This window comes from Lissotriton helveticus, chromosome 1_2, assembly GCF_964261635.1.
Source record: "Lissotriton helveticus chromosome 1_2, aLisHel1.1, whole genome shotgun sequence".
Classification (NCBI taxonomy): domain Eukaryota; kingdom Metazoa; phylum Chordata; class Amphibia; order Caudata; family Salamandridae; genus Lissotriton; species Lissotriton helveticus.
Genome location: NC_136058.1, coordinates 119,241,139 through 119,263,272, shown reverse-complemented (window position 1 = coordinate 119,263,272; position 22,134 = coordinate 119,241,139). Strand labels below are relative to the sequence as shown.

Below are 22,134 nucleotides of genomic sequence, written 5' to 3'. Positions count from 1 at the left end.
TAACATTTTGTTCTAGATATAAATGTTTAAATATTGACAAATAGCCACAAATTATAACTAAGTACTATGCCATATTGAAACAACTTACAACTCCGGAATATGTTTGTTGACGCAAAAAGAGAATCCGATGCTAGAAAATGGAACCTGCAACACAGATTGGCGACTCAGAAATAACTCGCAAAAACAAAACTAATTACACAGTAGGTGTGGTTTATATAGTTTTTGGTTGTTTAGTAGTCTACGGAAGGAAGATGTGGCTCCGCCTATTTAGATGGCACGTTTTGCAGTTTACACGTGCTCACGTTTTAACTGTTTTACTTCTGCACGTGTTGGGAAAAGTTACAAACTGTGAAGCTGTAAAGGCTTCGATTTGGATAGTAACACGTATAAGGTATTATTATCTACATACGTTGGTGAGTTTTAAAAGTGTTACTCGGTAAACTGTGTTCTTTGCTTTTCATGATAAAAACATCTAAATAGAAGACATTAAAAAAAAATTGTTAACATTAGAAGAAAAAAAAGGATTAATATTTGTTATTATTATGCTTCTTAATTTAAAAAATACTAGCATTTGTAAATCGTAAACCTACCCTCGGAAAGGTGTTTCTTCCCAACGCCCGATTAAGCAAGGTATTACTTACAGTGGGATAGTGGTGGGCTAAGATGCTGATGGACTATTGAATCGAACCGTGAACGGTGTTGTTGAAAGTCAGGTATTATAGGTGTTATGTCATACTTTTACCACACTTATGTTAATTACTGCTAATTAAGTTGAAAATATTCTTAAATTATAAGTAGGGCTGCTTGATTTATGTTTTTACTGATGTTTACAGATAAATACAAACAGAAAAGTATTCATTTTCCTCTTTGTATTTATTTTAAACTGTGCATGAATACGGAAATTGGGTTATTTTTTAAGCGTTTGTAAATGCTGTCAATGATGAGTAGTAGGGCAATAGGTCTGTTGTTCTAAAAGTAAAAGGGTCAAAACAATAAAAGACTTTTAGAAAAGATCCTTAAAGAGCAATATATATCCTTGTGTAATAAAAGTTGCACATTTTAATATGAAGATTGTGTATAGTTTATCATGTAAGAGTGTTTACATGAGTGAAAACATTCAGTCTTTCAGCCATGAGTGCATATTTATCAGTAAAATCAATGTGGAAATATACTAATTTCAGATTATTTTTTTTACAAAATCCGAAATATATATGTGTAAATAGATATACAATTATTTAAAAAAAAATATGGATACATATAGATGGAAATGTCCAAAAAATAAATACTATAAAACCTGGAGGTATAATTATAAGTAAAAAAAACACTACTGTTAAGTTTTTTTTTACTATATTAAGTATACACGTGTTTTGAAATTTTACTTAAGAAACACTATAGGTTATAGGGATATTGTAGTTAGATATTGACATTTAACAAACCTTTGAAATTCACTGAAAAAACATAGGTTTTAGCCACGTTATAGTTAGGAATTAGCAATAAAAAAAACCTTAGAAATTCACTGAAACAACCATAGGTTTCACACATGTTATAGTTAGCTGGACATTTCTCTCATACAAAACCTTTGAAATTCCCCTGTTATAGTTAGTTCAGCTAACTATAACTTGCGCGCCCGCAATCCACTTCGGATGACGTCACATATTACATCACTCATGACATGGTCAGTGACATCACTCATGACATCACTGATGACATCTCATACCATCTCATACCAGTTAGAAGAACCTATTCAGTAATTACAAATCTACATACACATCCATTCATTCACCAACAGTTCTATATAGTCACTCGTACATGTACTCACTCATCATATGTACTCATACACCTATACATCCTGTTACACACTAATACTCATCCATATAGTTACTCGCACACATACTCACACATGGAAATAAACTATCAAACATCCATTTACTTGCATATACAGCTTTACACACACCACTACGCTTACTTCTACAGAAAAGTACACATACTTACACTCTTAAACAACCACTTATAGAAACTGATACGTATTCATACAGGAACTCTTCCAATCTCTCACTCTCACATATACTCACTTACATACATCAATACTCACATATACTAGTTTAAAACATATGTAGTTACTCATAAAGACACTATTGAGACAGTCATTCACTCACTAACACACCCATACACACACTCATCTACCCATACAGTCCTGCACACATGCTGTCTTCAAAACACATACAGTGAGTCAGTAATTTTATGCCTCTTTGCGCTAAGTAATATCCCCTACCGAACCATACAGACACTCATATTGATACTCAAAAATCAACTAATAACCCATATACACACTCATGTAGCTACTCACCAACCCATGCAGCCACTTATACACAAAGTGAGACACTGATACAGATATTTAAATATTTAAACATTACTCGCTAATACGTGTATTCACTAAGATACACTTAATAAGTCAGTTATACAATCAATTTATCAAAAAAACACTTCCATTTAGATTCCTATTCATCCATTTATTCTTCCATCGACCTTTAGATATACATATATAAAAAATATTTATTTTTCATACAGGATGATGTCATCGGTGATGTCATTTGAGATGTCCTCAGTGATGTCATGAGTGATGTCACTGACCATGTCATGAGTGATGTAATATGTGATGTCATCAGCAGTGGATTGCGGGCGCGCGAGTTATAGTTAGCTGAACTAACTATAACGGGGGAATTTCAATGGGTTTGTATGAGTGAAATGTCCAGCTAACTATAACGTGTGAAACCTATGGTTTTTTCAGTGAATTTCTAAGGTTTTTTAAATGCTAATTCCTAACTATAACGTGGCTAAAACCTATGGTTTTTTCAGTGAATATATATATATATATATATATATATATATCTCCAATCAGTCCTGCTTGTCTCCTTGGAGAACTCCCAGATGGCCTATGTGAAGTTGATGGGTATGACCGGGTGCAGAGAACCACTAGCACACACCCCAGACACGTCACCAAGAGCATCCCCTATGGGGAGTTTTTAAGAATAAAGCGGATATGCAGCAATGAAAATGATTTCATCACATGCTTAAACATATCTGTCCAGATATTCCTAGTTAGAGGCTACAAAATGGTGGATTTAAAAACAGCTTTATCCAAAATACACAACCAGCACTTGACTCCAGTGGCAAAGTCAGCAAGGGACTCACGTCTGATCATACCCTGCCAACTTAGGGCGACCAAAGAAAAACCAAAGGTGGTGATGGACGGAGCGTTGACAATACAAACACTCACCCCCAGTCAACAGATCATTTGACTGGGGGTGAGTGTTTGATTTGCTCAAACGCTCCGTCCATCATCCCCTTTTGTATCGCTTTGTTCGCCCTAAGTGTGGCAGGGTATGCTCAGATGTGAGTCCCTTGCTCACTTTGCCACTGGATTCAAGATAGCCTGGCTGATGAGGATTATGAATCCGAAACCGGTCCCAGGATGCTTGTTTCCGGTTCAGGGAAGATATGGCTTGGCAGTTAGTGCTGGACTGTTCCCATGAGGCACAGGGTCAGACTGATTTGCATATGGCCATGTCTGAACTGGGGTGGCGGAGTGAGCTAAAGAATGGTAATGGATTAAACCCAGATCATTTGACTGGGGGTGAGTGTTTGATTTGCTCAAACTCTCCGTCCATCATCCCCTTTTGTATCGCTTTGTTCGCCCTAAGTGTGGCAGGGTATGCTCAGACGTGAGTCCCTTGCTCACTTTGCCACTGGATTCAAAATAGCCTGGCTGATGAGGATTATGAATCCGAAACCGGTCCCAGGATGCTTGTTTCCGGTCCAGGAAAGATATGGCTTGGCAGTTCGGGCTGGACTGTTCCCATGAGGCATAGGGTCAGACTGATTTGCATATGGCCATGTCTGAACTGGGGTAGCGGAGTGAGCTAAAGAATGGTGATGGATTAAACCCAGATCATTTGACTGGGGGTGAGTGTTTGATTTGCTCAAACGCTCCGTTCATCATCCCCTTTTGTATCGCTTTGTTCGCCCTAAGTGTGGCAGGGTATGCTCAGACGTGAGTCCCTTGCTCACTTTGCCACTGGATTCAAGATAGCCTGGCTGATGAGGATTATGAATCCGAAACTGATCCCAGGATGCTTGTTTCCGGTCCAGGGAAGATATGGCTTGGCAGTTCGGGCTGGACTGTTCACATGAGGCACAGGGTCAGACTGATTTGCATATGGCCATGTCTGAACTGGGGTGGCGGAGTGAGCTAAAGAATGGTGATGGATTAAACCCAGATTATTTTACTGGGGGGAGTGTTTGATTTGCTCAAACGCTCCGTCCATCATCCCCTTTTGTATCGCTTTGTTCGCCCTAAGTGTGGCAGGGTATGCTCAGACGTGAGTCCCTTGCTCACTTTGTCACTGGATTCAAGATAGCCTGGCTGATGAGGATTATGAATCCGAAACCGGTCCCAGGATGCTTGTTTCCGGTCCAGGGAAGATATGGCTTGGCAGTTCGGGCTGGACTGTTCCCATGAGGCACAGGGTCAGACTGATTTGCATATGGCCATGTCTGAACTGGGGTGGCGGAGTGAGCTAAAGAATGGTGATGGATTAAACCCAGATCATTTGACTGGGGGGTGAGTGTTTGATTTGCTCAAACGCTCCGTCCATCATCCCCTTTTGTATCGCTTTGTAAGCATTAATTGAAGCAGATGGTAGCTCTGTCACATTCAAATGATAATCAGTGCTCATTTACCAAGGACCTCTATTTACAGGGTTGTCCAACTTAGGTTCAGGAGGGCCGGAACCATGCCAGATCATCAGGATAACCTGTATCTATGTAAGTTCTTTGCATGCAGAGGGATCTCGTCGAAATCCTGATAACTTGACCTAGCTCTTTTGGACAGTCCCAATTGCCAACTTTCTGCGCAAGTATTAACATACTTTACATACAAAAAGAACACCAGACATTCTGCACCATGGGTGGTCAGAAGCAGGTAATTCAGATATGACGTCCTGTGCTGCTACTATTCAGAATTTTACTTCGCTCCTATCATGCACATGCAGTATTCATCTCAGAGCCTTTGCTTGATTTTTTGCTGAATGTAATTTCAATGACAGCTGTGCTTAAATAAAAAAAAACAGCCCATAATACTGTGTCTTTCCCCATGATGTCCTGCTGTAGCATGCTTCTTGCTCGGGTGGAAAAAGCCGCTTGCATTTGATTTGCTGGACAGTGTTGAAGGTTTGCATCATTTGTGATGGAATCTTCTGTAATTGTGGATGTCTGTGAACAGCTAATTCTGGTCCAACGAGTAGAGGCAAATAGATCACACACCCCAACTAATATAAGTTTCATAAAAAAATGGACTTGCATTGAAAAGCCCCTGTAGATTAGTGTCAACTACTGTGTCATCTTGTACCCCATCAACTACATATAGAAAAAACCCTGAACTATATCAAGCTACTACAGAATTTCAGGACATCACAGAGTATGAGACCGCAGGCTACATTCTATATACAGTCACAAAATGCTGGAAAGGTTAATACAACCTCTTGTAGTGCAGTTGCCCATATATAGTACAGTACCAACAGCCCCTTTGATCTCACACACAACGTGAATGTCTAAGACACAGCTAGACACATTCTTTCTGATGGATACTTCTAACTGCAGGTTCTTCACTTTGTGAATCTCCCAAGGTTCCAGATTTGATCCAGAATAAGTCTCTTTAAGGGCCCATGTGTGCAGCTAGGTGGCGCCATTGACCTTTATCATGACTTAATTCACCTCTGGATGTGATAGCACAGAACCGAATAGAGGTGCCCTGCCTTCTCATTGATGTCATTCCTCTTTTTTCGTTTCCTTCGACGTGGTTCTGGAGTTCTCCTCCAAAGGTTTGGGGCATTTTTTGCAGGGGTTTTCTGCAATATTCTTACAGTGTTCATGGAATTTTCCACTCAGATGACAGGTTTTAAGCCATGCCACATCTACCTGAGACAGAAGGGGGCACTAAGCACAGTTCAGAGTCATTCAACAAGTGCCCTCTGAACCATCAGAAAACCATCAGGCAGTGGGAAGCCAAATTCTTTGTTGACAAGCTCAAGAAACGCAGTTGGTCCCACTCAAGTTGCAGCCTCCTGGATCAATTCCTGTTCTCCATGCTTGGGTAAGTCCAAAGCAGTGGCGGCATCCTCCACTAAGGTGGAGGAGCGTAGCCCCACTGCTGAAAAGAAAAAATAAAATGATAATAACGTGTCGTTATTATCATTTTATTTTCCCAATTGCAGTCAGTGGCAGGGTGGGGCAGAGCTGGCTGGAGCAGGGGAGGAGTGCCAAACAGTTCATGCGCACTTTGCATGTTCCTACCTGGCTGCATTACACAGCCTGCCCAAGAACATGCACAGACTCCCTGTAGCAGTCTGAGCGTGATCTATGGTGCTCAGACCAATCACAACCCTGATTTGAGAACAAGGACGGGGGACGGAGGATGGAGGAGAGGCTGCAGCCAGCCAGCTGTTAAAGGTAAGTCAATTTTTTTTATTTAATTCTCTCCTCTCTCCCCGCCCCACCACCCTTGTCCGGTAACAGCCGCTGCTGGTCCAAAGTGAAGACAAGAGACAAGGTAAAGAGGAAGCACAAGACGTTCAACTGCAATTTTGTGCCCCCTCAATGCTCCTGCTCTAAGAAAAGGTGACAAAGTTGGCAATCTAAATGCCGGTATCTGGCATTAACACTTGATATGGCCCCGATTCAGTTCAGGAAGGAATACAACGCAAGTTACCTGGGCCTTTGTTGACTCTGAAGCAGATTCTGCTCTTTGAGGAGGCCAGGCTGCAACTTTTCAAGATGGTTACAGACTTTGCTGGTGCACTTTCAGGACTCTCAGGTCCAGTGAGGCCTTAATTTGTTATCTGTTGGTAGGTCCTTCTTAACTGCTGACTGACGGATCCCATTGCACCCCATCTTCTATTAACAGGCTATGCTTTGACCCTGTTGCCACAGGTTGTTCATTTCGTGGCTCTACCACTACTCTAGTATTGCAAAAAGCAAATCCTACTCTGATAACAGGTGTAGTTTTAGAGCCAGGATCTGCCAGGTCTTAACCTATGACATGCTACACAATATCAAAGGTGTAACCCCAATATGACGACTTTCCCCCTGTACCATTGCCTGGGGACGGTATTACAAAAGTGGAGGTGTTATTTGGCTCAGACTCAAAATGCTAGTCACTTCAATCCTTCACATGAAACAGAGTTGAATTTTGCTGTTAGAGGCACCAGTGGAGAAAAGTGCTTCTTTTGTGGTAGAGGTGTCTAGAGCTGCAGAGGTGCCAGACCTACAATTACCCACAGTAGAAACTAAAACCAATGTGTTGACTGAGCTTTTGTAGCTGGGAACTTTGTCCTCTTAGCCCTTGCTGCTGTCTAATAAAGTTTTAACTACGTCCATCATGGCTGCTGGGCCCAAAACCTGTTTGGCCCTTGATGTATCCTAGTTGATTGTGCACTGATACAGGCCTGTGCCAGTTGATCTGAGTTTCCTTACACAGCACCTTCTTCTAAAAAGTCTTGTGCAGACCTCAATGAGCCAGGGCACCATGAATGCTTTCCCTACTGCTCCACCAGACAGAGAGTGAAAAAAGATGACACTTTGGGCAAGAGAGTTTTCTCATCAGCCTTCCTGGCTCAAAATGACTGTCTCTTGGGCTGTTACACTCACTCTCTCTGGAACATGGCCATCAAGATTTTGCCTGCAGTGCTCAAGTAATTTTGCAGTTCCTTTGCTCAAAGAATACCGGATGGATAGGACACCGAGAAATATCCAGAGTTCCAATGTGGAAACTATAGATTGTGAGGCCCAAGCTATGGGTGCCAGCATGATCATCTGACAGCACTCCTAGATATATGCCACTCAATCTTCCAGGAACGTTCAAGACTTTGCTTATGAGCATACAATACTACAGGATGAGGCTATCTGGCAAGAAGCCATATTCAGCCCTGGAGCCTTTTAAGGACAGAAGAGCTGTTGCTGCTTTCTCTTTAGCCTTTTAAGGACAGAAGAGCTGTTACTGGCGGCTCTGGAGCCTTTTAAGGACAGAAGAGCTGTTGCTGGCAGCTGTTTGGGGCTTCTTTTGCCCTCTCACCAATTCCACTAGGGGCACCAAAACGTCCATGGATATTCAAGGGGCCTCGCCTATCGCCAGTGGCAGCCATTGAAACCTGTGCAGCAACCCATTTCGCCTTTATATGGATTCAAAGACACAGGCAGTGGTAGAGACCATGGACACCAGCAGCTGCAGCAGTCCTCTTCCTCTTCTTTGCCTAGTGCCGCAGTCAAACCTCTTTAGTTTTCCTACCATTGACCAATGGAAGCCAGTAGTGGACAAGATTCAATATTACATCTTCAGCTGGCATTCCACTACTTCAGACCGTTGGGACCATCAGATTCTTTAGTTTGATTACACCTTTCCCTTTATAGATGCTCCACCATATCTTTCCGCCAGTTTTTCCCAACCGTCGGTGGTCCTTGCTGATATTGTCTTTCATGAAGTGCAGATGGTGCCAGCAAAGGGTGCAATCTAGCTTGTTACTGAGGTAGAAAGAGGCCTAGCGGGTTACTCCTGGTACATTTTAGTGTCCAAAAAAGGTTAAGGGGCTGTGGTCAATGGACCTCAGGCTCTTAAACTCCTTCCTCAAAAAGGGAAAATTCAAGATATTGATGCTTGCCCAGGTTCTGAGGGCCCTGGACCCTGAGGACTAGATGGTGCCTATGGTCTTGCAGAACACATTATTCACACATTCGCAATCTAACTGGTTATCCCTACGCCCAGCTCTTTACAGTCCTTCTGTTAGCGCCAGGACACCTTCGGGTATCAGTTTGCGCTTTACAAGTACATATAACATTAACATTAACAAGTGCCTATCAGGTCGTCCCACATGAAGTACCTCCATAACACTGTTTTGTCCATTACCTTACTCCATCCTCTAGGGTTTTCACAAAGGTAATGTTGGTGATTACTCCATCTTTGCAGGATAGAGTCACATATATTTCTGTATCTCAAGGACTGGCTGCTGAAAGGAAGCTCAGATAGTCTTGGACCACCTTCAGATGAAGGTGTTGCTTCTGTCCTCTCTGGCAATCTGCCAGCAAGAGAACATTTTTGGTCTTTGTAGAGGATTTCATTTTTTATGGGCACTTCTGGACACACTGGCATCACTGCCTTATCTGTCCCTACAACGCGTCTTGGACATTCATCTTTCCAATCTTTCTGAGGTTTCTGGGGCTCCCTGCTTTGTGCAGCCTGCTGGTGACACACACCCATTTTCACCTTCACCTCCAATGGGCCTATCACTGGACAACTTTCAGACAACATCTGCATTGTAAACGAAGCAGCTGAGGACCTTCAGTCATCAATATCAGATGCCCACCTGACTTGTGGCAGGCGAGAATGGCATCCCTCACATAGTTCTGGATGTGGCTAAGAGACATCCAGAACTATGTGTGGGATGTCTTATTTCTAGGCTGGGGAGGTCATCTGAATAATATAGAGTTAAGAGCTGGAGCAGTTCCACCATATCAATCCTCTATAGTTAAGGCCAATGTGTTTAGCCCTTGATGCCTTCCTGTCTTACGCCTGATTGGTTAGATACTGATAGACAACAAAATTGCCATGTGGTACTGCAACAAGCAGAGTGGTGTTGGATCCTCTGCTCTTTGTCAAGTGGTTCTGGCAGTAGATGCCTCTTCAAGGGATTTCCTTGATGGTCAGTCACATGGGTTGGATCTGTCACCATCAGTGCAGATAAGTTCAACAGATGTCATCAAGATCCCCATGAGGGAGATCTGCACCTGGAAGTGTTGCTGGGATATCTTTGCCCATTTTGGGCATCCCCTCAGTACCTCTGATCACTACCTTTCAAAGTATGTGCTGGCCGGCCTTCAGTGCCCTGGAGTTTCCGCCTTGAGATTCCCTGAAAGATGTATTTCATCTTCAGTGGGACTCAGGCCTTCCCTCCACTTTGCCACCTTTGGCATTGATCCCAGGTGTCCGGAAGAGCATCAGATGGGGCTGAACATAGCTAATTGATGGTGGATGGGAAAGAAGGAAAACTGACCCACTGCATTACAGGGCTTCCACCGTGTCACCTAACCACAAAACGGTGGTTGGCAGACCAAAACGGCTGTATATATAATCTTGGGCTACAACCGTTACCAGATATATACCAAAAACAGCACAGTCCCCTGGACTGTAACTTATCCCCCAACAATCCCGGGGAACAAACCGCCCTCTATTTGGCTGTCCCCCAAATCCCTACTGGGTGAGAGAGATACTGCACAGACCACTGACACTTTTGATGCGTGAAAAAGGGCGCTTTATTGAAACAGGTGCTCATCACAAAGATTCCTTGGCATTCTGCCTTACAAAACTACAACCACACTATGCAAAGTTTGTCACCTAATATCCCACCCCTAAAAGTCCTTCTCCCACATAACACAACCCAGCAAGTATCTACTGATTTGCCCGGGTGCCTCGCTTTAGGCTTAAGAGGATGGGGGGCAGCTCCCTCGCCGTGAAGGCCAGCGTAGCCTGGAATGCCCTCCCCCTTTCCTTGCGGTCGATTCAGAACCCTGTCATTTTTAAAAAGAAACTTAAGACCCACTTCTTTGTTTGTTAATCTCCTCTTGTTCCCCTCAGGCACCGCGCCGGGACACTCATGAGTATCCGTACGCGCTACAAGTGGACATAACATAACATAACATAACATAACATAACCTCCTAACATACTGCACTCTTGCAATTGTGACATTTTTAACTACCCTTACCGCCTCACAGTAAATTTATTAACATCTACTAAATGTAACTTCCTTTAATGTCCTGCCTCATTCTGGTGTGATCTTGTTCACCTTCCCTTTCAGCCTGGTTCGATGATGGCAGCAATAATAGCATGCAAACTTGTTGACCAACAGCCACTCAGAAAATGACACTAGCCTGATTATTTCTGCTCCCCCATCTACCCCACAAAACCTTTCTTGCTCACTGCTGCACCTTCAATCTGCATGGTAAAAAGTCCTTTACCTCCAGAAAATACTACTCCATCTTGTAGTGGGAACAGTGGACCCCATCCCCGTGGAAAAATTGTACTTTATCAAATACCAGATGGGAATACCTAGCCCTTCTTTCCTACAGAAACCTCGCATTTCCCTATTTTTCTTTCTCCTAGCTTTGTCAATTGCTGCCGGCTTGTTAGCATCTCTCCAAAGTCTCCTGGGTATAAATACTGTAACTGCTATGAAATATCCTGACCACTGCGCTTTGAGCTCCCTGAGATCCTTCTTCATCCCCTGCAGCAATGCCAAGCCCTTGTCCACCACCCGATAATTTTCCCCTAAATGCACTAACAGAGAGTCAGGACAATCCTTTCCGTGTCAAAGCCTTTTTAGACAGGGGACCAGCTCTTTCCAATGCATACCAGCCTTCTCATACCATGACATTGAAGGAGAACTTGCTTGAAAACCCAGATTCCAACCCTGGAGACTCTTTCCACCTTCCCAGTCAGCCCATGTCATAAAAAGAATGCCCCACAATCCACAAAGATAAGTCGGCAGCCTTTGGGCCTGAAATACAAAACAGCAATAAGGTAAAGACACAGCAAGCTGATTTGTCAACACTCCCCCCCCACCTGCTCTGACATACCTCTGAAAACAATCTGAAGATCATCTACCCAACCCCATTATTTGCTCCCTTAACCAGCCTCTGTCACCTCCCCGATGAGAAAGGAATGCGTACCATAACGCTACTAACCCAACCCAACCCAAGCCTAGCCTAGCCTAGCAAGTGCTTTCTGCGGTATTGTCAGCAGTACGAAAGCAGTCACATGCTCACTGTCCCCGTACACCTTCCCATCGTGTGATACTCCGCCCCCTTGTAGTTTCCCACCCCATCCAGCTGGACAGAAACCTTTTACTGGGTAAGCTGCCAAAAGTACCGTCATTCCCGTCGACCTCTGATCTGTTTCAGAATGTCACACCCTTATTCCCACCCCAGACTCCTGGAACACCACTTCTTGCCATAGAAGACCCCTACTACCCATGCCCCCCAACAGTTCGAAGACTGGAAAGGCACCAAAAAACACTCAGGTAATCAAGGTAGCAAACAACTTTGTTCCCCCTTCTGCACTGCATCTAGCAGACAGAGTTCAGATTACCCATGTAAAGATCTGCCAAGTAAGTGGCTTCCGCTTGGGCCCCATACAGCCCTGCTCCCTAGCCCAACCTTCCAACATCCTCTTCCCCACTGATGGTGCATATCCCCAGGGCAACTTCCCTATGAACGCATTGCTTGCCAACTTTCCAGCAGTTGTGACTTTCAAAAGCCCTTTTTGTGTCAGTGTCAATATAAACTGTACTACTTCCTCTATTTTCTCCTATCCCTCAAGTCTCCTCTGAGTCCCAGTGTTAAAATATTCTCCCTATGCCTGTGTATATGATTTCTGTATGGACACCGGCAAAAACCTTACCACCAGCTGGAACAGCCTCTGTCCCCTGTCTATAACTCCAGCAGCGTCTTTTCCCTTTCCCCCTCCGTGGCGAGCCCATGGTATCTGTGAATGCTTTGTCTCGTTCACTATGTCAATGTGCACCCCTTGCACATGCTTCGCCCTGAACAAAATGTCATGTTCAAGCATACAAGCACAAAAACCCTTCGCAATTTTAGTACCTGTGCATCCGTGGCCAAGTGCCTGTTCACCACCTGAACCATCGCCATATGGTTAATTTGAGACTGAACCTTTTGGTGTACCAACAGGTATCCCCACATGGAAACCGCTATGACGAGTGGAAACAACTTTAAAAATGCAATATTGCTGTACCCATACTTCCAAGCTACAGGCCATTACTCCATGCACCATTGTCCCTTCCAATACAGGCAAAGCCCTAACCCCTTGCTCAATCATAATAGATCTGGGAATCCCACTCAAAATTTTGCGGCATGTACAATGGAATACCATTGAACAAACCCAAAAAGAAGCGCCACATGCACAAATCCTCCTTCACGCCTGCTGACAACCACACATAATGATGAAGCAGAGACAGGCCCGACAACACCGTCCAGCTCTGTCCCCAAAGAGGAGAGTGTCGTCTGTGGTCCCACAGTTTTTTTGGGCCCCAAAGGAACCCCAGCATCCCCATGAGCTCTTGAAAACTTACCAGCTGGCAGTCCAGAGAGCCTGCGTCGCTGACAAATAAGAAATCATTCAGATAATGGGTAACTCACTTGTGGTCTGTGCAGCAAGTAAACATCCATTGTAGGTTTTAACTAAAATGCACAAACAGAGCTCACAAAATAGAACATCTCATGGGTAAGGCTTTGTCAATATACCACTGCCCTTCAAACTGAATACCCAACAATGTAAGGTCCCCAGGTGCACTGGCAACAACTGGAAAGCTGATTTTATGTCACACTTTGCCATCTCCACTCCTACCCCTATCCACTCAACCAGTGCCATTGCCAGTTCCACTGAAGAATAAGACACTGATGCCAAATCTTCAGCTATAAAGTCATTTACAGAGTGCCCTTCTTGCCAAGACAAATGTTGTATCAGCCGAACCTTGCCCTGCTATTTTTTTGAAACCACCCCTATTGGGGACATGATCAGGTTATCCAATGGCAAATCATTATAATGACCCGCCATGCTCCCTTCCTGCACTTTTCCATGCACCACTTGTGGGTGTTCTCTCCCACCACACTCCGGCCTCGGGCCCCAGCCAGAAACCCCAATGAAACCCCTCCCCCAAGATTGCTGCGTCTACCTTATTAACATAAAGCTGCAGCCAAAATTCCTGTCCGTCCAGCTAAACCGGCGGATAAGCCTTTCCGACCAGGTCCATGTGCCCCCCCCCCCCTCCTCCACTACAGCTCTCTGATGTGTGTTGAGGCGCATCTGTAAACCTTTGACTTTGGTTCCACTGACCCATGTATCCCCCTGAATGCCCCCCTGCTGGCTCCCTGTGGTACCAAAAACAGTGTATGAGGGCCTATCTCCCCGTACATTTGGACATTTGTGCTGAAACTTGCAGTAGTCCCTGGAACACAGCCCTTAATTTAAATCTCAAAAACAACAGTGATGGACAGAATGCAGAATAATGTCATACATTCACCCCAGTACAGAGATCTGGGCCTAAATCCATCGTTTTTTTGCTCACCATGCCATTCCAGTTTGAACCCAGCCATATGCAAATCAGTCTTGACCCTGTGCCCCATGGGAACAGTCCAGCCCGAACTGCCAAGCCAGGTCCTCCCTGGACTGGAAGCAAGCGTCCTAGGACCGGTTTCGGGCTTTCAGCCCTCATCAGCCAGGATAGCTTGATTCCAGTGGCATGGAGAGCACGGGACTCACGTCTGAGCATACCCATCCCACTTGAGGTGACAAATGCATAAACAACTGAGGTGGCATGGTGAGAAAAAGAATGATGGAATTAACCCAGATCTCTTGACTAGGGGTGAATGTTTTGATTTGTTCTGCATTCCGTCCATCAGTTGTGTGTCTTTTGCTTTCTCGTCCTAAGTGCGCCAGGTATGCCTAGACGTGGGTCCTGGGCTCACTGTGCCACTGGAATCAAGCTATCCTGGCTGAAGAGGGGTGAAACCCTGAAACTGGTCCTAGGATCCTAGGATGATCTTGGAGCGGACATAGTCCTACTTGCATCTGGGTGTTACTTGTGAAAATGTTACACTCATATCTGGCCACTAAGCATACAACAGGGTATGTTCATAGAGGCATCCCACACAGGGAACTAACAAATTAATCATCATTGTATTCAATTATAGGAAAAATCTGTGGCAAGCACATATAAAACAGGACTTAAATTAATGAATCAAAGCCCACATTTCGTCGGTCATTGAGTCCTGTAGTTGGTGTATGCAATATGCAATATCTCAATCATCCTTAGCTTATGATTGTTCTTAAGGGTTGAGATGGAAACCCCCCCCACCCAACCCCAAAGACTTCTTGTGCCACAAAGATCATGGACCAGAAACAATTATTTTCTGTATGATTCAAAGATTAAGAATGTTCAAGCAAGTATGGTTCTTGTGTTTGATACCTTATTCTTGATCGATGCTGTAGGATGTGGGATTTGACTGGTTGGGTAGTCTGATCTGTGTATACTTTCTCACAGTGGTATTTGACATAATAAATGATTTTTTTTTTACAATTTGAAGATTTCATTTGTTTGATGCAAATGACTTATATTTTTATACTTTGAGTAATTTGTAAACCTGCATGCTGTACAGTTCTAGCATCTGAAATGTCCAGTAACTGGTGGTAAACCGAGCATTTGTGGAAGACTTTTTTGTTCTGTGATCAAGTCTGGTAGATTTAACCAAATGATCCTGTAAATTCTTCCTTAATGTGAAAAAAACCAATGGGTTTTATAGATCTAAACATGAAAGTTTCTTCCAATTTCTTTCAATGATGCTTTTCACTTTATTTGCTAAATGATTATATGTCAGCATACACATAAAAAAAAGAACTAGTATTTGTTCCGTCCTTGGGCGCTAGTACTGTCTCACACAGGGTGAGTTAATCTCTTTTCATAGCTATTTTAACAACTTCCTTGGGATATCTTCTATTGGTCAGTTTTTTACAGCGGGCATTGGCATTTTCAAAATAACCCTTGTTAAAGGTGCAATGGACTGATGGTAGTTGGAGCTCCAGGTGAGTAAATCACAGTAATGCAGTTGCAGCCCTCTTCTCGGCTGATATAAATCACCCAGCTATAGCCTTTGTTAGGCCCTACTGCACACTGGCAGTTTTAGTCTAAGCCTGGGTGGAATTTGCGGAATTTCACATAGCGGAACTCGTCAAAGTGACAAAAAAACTCAGCCATGCTGCGTGGAGTTCCGTGAGCAGGGGAGTGGGTTACCTCACGCCTTTCACACTGATTTTTAGTGCCGGATGTTTGTTCCATGCTGTAAAATCAGTGCGAACGGTATCTCGCACAGTGCAAGAGGGTGCGGCTTCTTTCTGCCTCTCGAGTAGAAGTTCTACTCAAGCGGCAGCTTCCTCATTGCGAACAGAAGGTTTCTCAACGCAAGAGGTAGCGACCATCTGTGACCGCTCGCATTGAGAAATCTCATTTGTAAGTGGTCTAGCATTTGATTTTCCTCGCACGCACTTGCCAACTTACAGTTGGCGAGCATGAGCGAGGGAAAAACTCAGTTACATGGAGCAGAGTTTTTCAGAACTCCGCAAGCTCCGCTGAGCACGGAGTGCTTAATACTCAGCGAACTGAGCGAAGTTTACCGCCCAGCCTTATTTTAGTCCTCATCTTGTCTCCAGCAACCAGAAGTTGTAACCTGTGTCCAGCCCTAAGCACACAGGAAGTTCTAGCCCTTGTCTGGGCCTAATGCAAAAGGCAGTTTTAGGCCTCATCAGGGCCCGCAGCTAGCATGCAGTAGCCATCCAGTTCGAGTTGATGGCAGTTCCGTGTCTGCAGCATCTGACTGGGCCATCAAGAAGCACAGTGCAACTGTTCCTGCAAGGAATTGATCTAGGGCCCCAGGGGGCTTTAGGTCAGTGGGTACCAGGGTCCTCCCTACATCTCTCGAGTAGTTCACTCTTTCTCAATGCCACTCCTAAAGCCCGCTCGGCCTCGTTCCTTCTGGACAGTCTATCCTCCATGAAGACTCCTTTTCTCTCTCAGCAGGCAGGCTTCTACAAAGTTCAGATCAGGTCTGCAGCATCTCCAGTATTAAGGAGAGGCTGTCATGCATACAGTAGCCCTAGTTGCACAGCAGTACTTTGTTCCATAGATAATAGAGTTACCAGCCATGGTAAACACCAAATCATAGTGCTACATTCATTAACTGCTAATTATTGTGCATTAGTCTAACATATTGGCAAACACATTGAGTTTATCAATCAACCAGCTGATGTAACACCGGACTCCTTCGCAGAGGCTCCCTTTCATCAGCTCCATCCTGGATACATTGCACTTGCAAGCTTATCCTCTGGACAAATGAGTCCAGGATATACAGGCTATGATCCAGAGGTTTCAGCCTCTGTCCTCAGTCTCATTGTTGTTGTCCTTGAGGCTTCTTGGCCTATTAGTCTTCTGCATCCTGCTTGCTGACCATACCAGATGCAGCATGAGAGCATTGCAGTGAGACCCGAAATCTCAGTGGACCCAGCACCAACAGGAACCTGTTAGATTCCATCCATGTGTTGATGTGTTGAAGGAGACTGCAAAAGACCTGCATCGGTGGCTGCTTGACCACAGTTGGACCAGCAGCAGAGTCCTCTCTCTGCCCTATCAGAGTGAATGGAGGTGACCGAAGTGTCGCTACTAGGTTGGGGAAGTCACCTGGGAGAGGTGGAGATCAGAGATCCACCTCTCTATCAGTTTGCTGGAGTTGCAAGTGATTCACTTGGCTTTGAAGGTTTCCTGCCCTCCATCAAGGGATGGCTGGTGTAGGTTTTCATGGACAATAGTAGCACCATGTATTTCTTTGCGCTCCATTGATTGTTCAGTTCATGCAGATATTGGAGATATTATTTTAATCCTTCCTCTACCTTAGCCGCTCGGTTCTTTGAGTCGGTGCATGTGATGGACCACAGAAACGCGTCAGGCGAATGAAAATACCCGGATGGTGGCGCGAATGTTAATGCCCTTCGAGGTAACACGCTGTTGAGTGCACCCTGGAAAGCTGAGACCATTGATATACAAAATTTGGACATGGGGGCCTTCCCGTGCAGGATGCACCAACTCAAAGAACCGAGCGGCTAAGGTAGAGGAACTTTTCCACTCCTGTTAGCACAGCGCATTGTGTGTCAAATAACTCGCTATCACGAATCGGATCCTACTAAGGATTAAAATAATATCTCCAATATCTGCATGAACTGAACAATCAATGGAGCGCAAAGAACTACTAAGACCAGCATGCTGTGTGGTCCAATTAAGAACTAAGTCAGTCCCACATATGGAAATCAACAAATGAGCATGCGCAAAAGAAGCGCGTTTCAGTGAAATGCAGGAGAACGCCTCTGATGAAGTGGTGATGGACCACAGAAACGCGTTAGGCGAATGAAAATACCCGGATCGTGGCGAGAATGTTAATGCCCTTCGAGGTAACGCGCTGTTGAGTGCACCCTGCAAAGCTGAGGCCATTGATATACAAAATTTGGACACGGGGGCCTTCCCGTGCAGGATGCACCGACTCAAAGAACCGAGCGGCTAAGGTAGAGGAACTTTTCCACTCCTGTTAGCACAGCGCGTTGTGTGTCAAATAACTCGCTATCACGAATCGGATCCTACTAAGGATTAAAATAATATCTCCAATATCTGCATGAACTGAACAATCAATGGAGCGCAAAGAACTACTAAGACCAGCATGCTGTGTGGTCCAATTAAGAACTAAGTCAGTCCCACATATGGAAATCAACAAATGAGCATGCGCAAAAGGAGCGCGTTTCAGTGAAATGCAGGAGAACGCCTCTGATGAAGTGGTGATGGACCACAGAAACGCGTCAGGCGAATGAAAATACCCGGATGGTGGCGAGAATGTTAATGCCCTTCGAGGTAACGCGCTCTTGAGTGCACCCTGGAAAGCTGAGGCCATTGATATACAAAATTTGGACACGGGGGCCTTCCCGTGCAGGATGCACCGACTCAAAGAACCGAGCGGCTAAGGTAGAGGAACTTTTCCACTCCTGTTAGCACAGCGCGTTGTGTGTCAAATAACTCGCTATCACGAATCGGATCCTACTAAGGATTAAAATAATATCTCCAATATCTGCATGAACTGAACAATCAATGGAGCGCAAAGAACTACTAAGACCAGCATGCTGTGTGGTCCAATTAAGAACTAAGTCAGTCCCACATATGGAAATCAACAAATGAGCATGCGCAAAAGAAGCGCGTTTCAGTGAAATGCAGGAGAACGCCTCTGATGAAGTGGTGATGGACCACAGAAACGCGTCAGGCGAATGAAAATACCCGGATGGTGGCGAGAATGTTAATGCCCTTCGAGGTAACGCGCTGTTGAGTGCACCCTGGAAAGCTGAGGCCATTGATATACAAAATTTGGACACGGGGGCCTTACCGTGCAGGATGCACCGACTCAAAGAACCGAGCGTCTAAGGTAGAGGAACTTTTCCACTCCTGTTAGCACAGCACGTTGTGTGTCAAATAACTCGCTATCACGAATCAGATCCTACTAAGGATTAAAATAATATCTCCAATATCTGCATGAACTGAACAATCAATGGAGCGCAAAGAACTACTAAGACCAGCATGCTGTGTGGTCCAATTAAGAACTAAGTCAGTCCCACATATGGAAATCAACAAATGAACATGCGCAAAAGAAGCGCGTTTCAGTGAAATGCAGGAGAACGCCTCTGATGAAGTGGTGATGGACCACAGAAACGCGTCAGGCGAATGAAAATACCCGGATGGTGGCGAGAATGTTAATGCCCTTCGAGGTAACGCGCTGTTGAGTGCACCCTGGAAAGCTGAGGCCATTGATATACAAAATTTGGACACGGGGGCCTTCCCGTGCAGGATGCACCGACTCAAAGAACCGAGCGGCTAAGGTAGAGGAACTTTTCCACTCCTGTTAGCACAGCGCGTTGTGTGTCAAATAACTCGCTATCACGAATTGGATCCTACTAAGGATTAAAATAATATCTCCAATATCTGCATGAACTGAACAATCAATGGAGCGCAAAGAACTACTAAGACCAGCATGCTGTGTGGTCCAATTAAGAACTAAGTCAGTCCCACATATGGAAATCAACAAATGAGCATGCGCAAAAGAAGCACGTTTCAGTGAAATGCAGGAGAACGCCTCTGATGAAGTGGTGATGGACCACAGAAACGCGTCAGGCGAATGAAAATACCCGGATGGTGGCGAGAATGTTAATGCCCTTCGAGGTAACGCATAGTTGAGTGCACCCTGGAAAGCTGAGGCCATTGATATACAACATATATATATATATATATATATATATATATATATATATATATATATATATATATATATATATATATATATATATATATATATATATAATCTATATAGGTGCCGTTTGTATAATTTGATTAAGCAAAGATGTAGATCTTCAGTTTGCAAAAAGACCTTATGATGGCTTTATTGTGAATGTACAATGGTAGAGAGTTACAGCGGTAGGAGACTTGTTTTTGCAGATACTTTCTCTCTAAACCATTTCAGTCATGATTAGTTAAACAATATGGAATTATTATTTTTGGAAATTTTGATGGGAAGCCTGATTTTAAAACTGAAGTGATATGAATGAAGGTTTTTCAAGTCAAAGAAGAAATGTGTGCTCTATGAAATGTGCTCACTGTTTTAGTTGATAGACGATTTGTGATAGGGAACAGCAAGCACAAAGATGATTCAAAACTGCTTTTGTTTTAGTGGGAGCTAACCTAAATAGTAAAGGTAGTAAACATGAATTCAATGTTGATGAAGGCTCCAAAAATTATTTTTTTGCTTCATATTTCTTTTGTTGATTTTTTGCAATTGAACAACAATACAACGATAGTAACATCCTCCCCTTCCCTCCTCCCACGCTCCATAAATCCAGTTAGAGACGTATTACTTCGCAAACATGTTTTGCTGAATCCCAGGTCATGATAATCAAACAGCATAAATAAAATGGTATACATTACACATGGTGGTGCTGACACGCCATATACACATCTCCCCTTAAGCTTTCCGACATGTTCACTTGTCACTCTTCTCTAGAGTCTGTTCCATTCTCCACAATAGGTTCGCGAAGTTTTTTGCTGTCAGCGGATCTCCACCGTATCGCTTTCCATTCTGCCCCCCTGGTCAGTCCCACTGTATACCTATCTGTGTCTTACGCCACATTCCTCTCATACCCATTGTGCTAGTTCCCACAGATGTTATTTCTTAGTAGGTGATCGGTTAGGCATCCATCTTAGTACTATACATTTCTTTGCTATGGCTAAACCCAGTTCTACCACCTTCTCTGCATACTTAGTGTGTTGGGACCGCTGCGCCTCTCACCAGGCCGGGTCACCCCCTTGCTCCTCCTGCCGCCTCCTGCTCCTGCCAGCCAGCCTTGCTCCTGCCAGCCAGCCTTGCCGCATTTTTTCCGCCGCCGACGCCCCCCTGGTCCCCCGAGCGGCCCAGCCACAGCAGAGCCGCCCGCTCGCCAGTTCCCGTCGCTGCTCGCCACAGGCCCCGCCCACCACCGGCCCATTGGCCGAGCCGCTCCCGCCGCCCAGCTGACCCGCCCTCACGTCCCCCTTCTTAAGGGGACAGCTAAGAGTGCTCGGGAGTGACCGCTGCGCCTCTCACCAGGCCGGGTCACCCCCTTGCTCCTCCTGCCGCCTCCTGCTCCTGCCAGCCAGCCTTGCTCCTGCCAGCCAGCCTTGCCGCATTTTTTCCGCCGCCGACGCCCCCCTGGTCCCCCGAGCGGCCCAGCCACAGCAGAGCCGCCCGCGCGCCAGTTCCCGCCGCTGCTCGCCACAGGCCCCGCCCACCACCGGCCCATTGGCCGAGCCGCTCCGGCCGCCCAGCTGACCCGCCCTCACGTCCCCCTTCCTATGACGCCCCCAGAGCGACCGCGCGCAGCGGGAGCACCGACTGAGCGCCGAAGGTGCGCCAAAGGTAAGCCCGTCTGCGCCCGTCCGCGCTTGGACCGCACCCAGTGCCAGGACCCCTGGCCCTCGCAGACCCCAGCCCACCCGCCGGACGTACGACGCCGTCACCCTCAACGCACTCAACACCGGCCGAATCCCGGGATGCTACCGAGCCACCCCGAGACGCACCCACGGACCCTTCTGCTGCAACGCCTGCAAGTTCACCTGCATCCGGACCTGCACTACTCCAGCACCGACCAAGACCAAGCCGAGCAACAGCAGAAGCCACCTGAAATGCATCCTGCTCAACACCCGCCCCGTCCACAGACACGCCGTCGAGCTCTGGAACCTGCTCGACACAACCTCACCAGACGTCGCCTTCCTCACGGAAACCTGGATGAACGCCTCTTCAGCGCCCGACATCGCCATCGCCATCCCAGACGGCTACAAGATCATCCGGAGGGACCGCATCAACCAGACCGGAGGAGGCATCGCCATCATCCGCATCACGACCAACAC

The 22,134-nt window shown here is 45.3% G+C and overlaps 1 protein-coding gene across 2 annotated transcripts in view; it reads left to right on the top strand.

The window, feature by feature from the left end:
* Positions 1-22,134, top strand: part of FGGY (FGGY carbohydrate kinase domain containing) — a 2,115,431-nt gene that overhangs the window by 803,387 nt on the left and 1,289,910 nt on the right. The window lies entirely within an intron of this gene.